Source organism: Meleagris gallopavo, chromosome 19 (assembly GCF_000146605.3).
Source record: "Meleagris gallopavo isolate NT-WF06-2002-E0010 breed Aviagen turkey brand Nicholas breeding stock chromosome 19, Turkey_5.1, whole genome shotgun sequence".
NCBI classification, from domain to species: domain Eukaryota; kingdom Metazoa; phylum Chordata; class Aves; order Galliformes; family Phasianidae; genus Meleagris; species Meleagris gallopavo.
In genome coordinates, this window is record NC_015029.2 from 7,744,733 (window position 1) to 7,747,765 (window position 3,033).

Consider the following 3,033-nt stretch of genomic DNA (forward strand, 5'->3'; position numbering starts at 1 on the left):
GCTGCGTCCCAGCGGTTCCTCACGGCATCGCGCAGAGGAGCCGGGCGGGATGCGAGCATCGGGCACTGCGTGCTGCTCGGTGCTCCCTCAGGCTCTGCTCAGTCGCTGCTGGGTTCCCCCACCTGTGAGCATCTCAGAGATGCTGTCAGCTCGCTCGTGCTGTTGAATCTTATTGGTTTCTCACGCCCTTTAAAAACGAGGTTTGCAGTAATTGCTGAATTATTGATCCTAAGGGGTAAGAACAGCCTTAGGAGGTTTGGATAGTTCTGTCTGCTTCCCAAATAGCTTACAGAAGGATTTCTTGCCGGTACTCGTGTGTAAGCTCACTGTGTGATGTTAATGACCAAGAGCAAAGCCCCACGTCAGGCTCTTTCCTCTGGCCTTTGCTGTAGCATCACTGTTGGCTCTCATTGCTGTTAAGGAATATCGAGGAGATCCTGGCAGCCAAAGGGGAGAAGGTGAGACGTGCGCTTGCTGAGGAAGCCCTGGAGCTGCTTCCAGAAGGTGTGGCAGATGGTGGCCCTCAGAGCCGTCCTACAGAGGGAGAAAGTGGGGACCCCCCCCCAGAGACTGACAGCAAGGAACGGACCTGACGAGTGGGATTGGTGCCATTCTGCTGATGGCAAGAGAGACTTTCATGTTTCTTCCTTGACTTCAATAGACTGTGCTTAGAATAAATGTGTCTCCTCTCTCTGTTGTGTTTTTGGTTGGTGTAGTTTTGCCTTTGACCAAGCTAATAATGACAGAGTTGGGCTGTGGATATTTCTCCTGGTACTTTTGCTGTGCTTAAAGCAGTTTAAGGTGCTTCAGAGGCATTGGGAAGCCTGCTTTGTTCTCAGGTGAGAATGGAGCAAATAATTTCCGACCGTGTGCTTTGGCTCAAGGAGGTGTAGCACCAACTGGAGGTTCTAGCAGTGTCCTCTGGCCTTGTCCAGGTGTTGCACAACAGCAGCTGATTGCAGTGCTCCTGAAGGTGCATCGCATGGCAGCTGAGCAGAAGAGGCAATTGGGACCACCTGAGGACATGGCCCTGAGCACAGGTGAGTTTGCAAAGCCAAATGAGCCTGCAGGAGCGTTGGACAGCTAGCTCATACTGCAGTCACTTCAGTGCTGCCTTTTTCTTTCCTGAGGTATCTTCCCGAGTTAAGGCTCTGTGCCCCACATGTCATGGGGTTGAAGGTCTTTATTTGGGCTTACACCACTTCTGCTCTGCCCCATGGCCGCCCTTGCTCGGAAATAACTTGTGGGGTGGTGATGCAGTGAGCAGCCCTGTGGTTGGGGTTATGCAACTTCCTTACTGGTGAGGGGGAGGATGGGCGTGAAGGAACAATTAGTATTTGTAAAGCACGTTGGAGATAAGTGGAGCACCTAGAAATGTGTCTTATTTGACAGACATTGAGGTGCTTATTAATGCCACTGCTGCTTGTTAAGATCAGCTAGAAGAGAAAATAATAACTTCATAAATGAAAAATGTAGGTGTTTACCCGAGAGCTCTGTGCTGGTAGTGATGAATCAGGCAGTAAGGTGATCATACTGCAGTTTCTTTGGGCTCCTTTTGCTTGCGTAGTTTTTATGGGCTTGAGGTCTGTTAACATCTTAGTACAACAAAGTATCTGCTTTCTTGTGTTTTTAAACTTGGTATCAGAGAGTAATTGAGGTTGGAGGAGCCCTACCACCCTGCTTAGAGGAGGTTCAATTTGATAAGGACACTGAGGGTCTTGGCTTGAGTTTCTCTGAGGATAGAAGCCCCATAGCCTCTTTAGGTCTGGTATTTGGCCTATCCTATAATATAAGAATAAAATATGTCCCAGTACCTAAGAGAAATTTCCCATGTTTCATCCTGTGCCCATTACCTTCTTTCTAAACACTTACAGATTTATGAGGAGAGCCTTCTCTGTATCACTCTTCCATTAAAGAGCAATAAAAATTCCTTTCCAAAGCTGAACAAACCCAATTCTTTCAGCCAAGCGTGGTGCCCATGGATTCATCATTCAAGCATTGAGTGCGTTGCAAGCATTAATGAGTGTAGCTCATTTATCTGAAGTGTTTTACATGTGTTGCATTATTAGTATGGATCAGAGTGACGAGGAAACAATCACATTTCTCTGGTGATGGGTAAGTTCAGGGTGATGAAACAGCTTTGAAGGGCAGAGCATCCATCAGCTGGGTTTTGTGTGTGTTCACATCCTCGTGAAACACGGTTCTCTCTGAACCAATTAGATGGGAGAGCAATCCATGTTTTTATTAAGAATTAGGAGTGGAACACTGCTGTGTGCTCACCCTGTTGTGAGCTGCTGGCTCCTGTTAGCACTGCTGGAAAAGTGGTTCTGGTGTTGTACCCAAAAACAGCACTGTGCTGCCATTGCTCACATGGCTTTGATGGGGTGGAATGGAGCTGCTGTTACAGGATCTGCGTTGTCTTGGAAACAGTTCATTTATAACCTAACTTTTGTAATACTGTTTTCCTTACCTTTCTGTGCCCCTGGCTACAGGCAGGCTGTGCTAACTTCTGCTCTCTTACACTAGGAATTGTAGCTAAGTGTCATTGCAGTATTTCTGGTCCCTGGCACTTGGTGCTGCCCAGAGGCAGAGTGGAGGCTGAGCTGGTGCTGCTCACCCATGGGCTCCTGTCTGTGAGTTCTGAGGGTGGAGAAAGGCCTGCTTTACTGCTGCTCCTGCTGCTGGAGGCAGCTCTGAAGGCTTAGGCCAGCAGCTTGGGCAGAGCACGAAGCAGTAGGCTGCACAGAGTGGGTGATTCTTCAGGAGAGGGTCCTGGAATAGGACACGGAGCTTAGAGTGCTGTGAAACAGCTGCAGCAGGCAGGGTGCAGCCCATGGGGCTCCTCAGAACCACAGACTGTGCTGTGCAACAGGGCAGGAAGCTGGTGCTTTTAAAGACGTTCTGGGACCTTCAGCTGGAAGGGGAGAGGGTTGAACTTCTCTGATGGGCTTTGATAACAAAACAGGAGCGTTTGTTGCTAATAGCTTGCATTAAAAGAATGTCGTGCTTTATTTTGAAGAAGGTTTTTTTTTT

General features: G+C 48.4%; 1 long non-coding RNA gene across 2 annotated transcripts in view; it reads left to right on the forward strand.

Annotated features, from left to right (window-relative positions):
* Positions 1–594: 594 nt before the first annotated feature.
* LOC104913690 overlaps positions 595–3,033 on the forward strand; it is a 6,419-nt gene continuing 3,980 nt past the window's right edge. Inside the window, exons 1-2 of one of the 2 annotated variants that reach the window (XR_002120673.2) lie at positions 595–839; positions 936–1,040. This is a non-coding gene — a long non-coding RNA (uncharacterized LOC104913690). Of the gene's footprint in view, positions 1,041–3,033 lie in introns of both variants that reach the window. The other variant, XR_002120672.2, reaches the window with a different exon arrangement.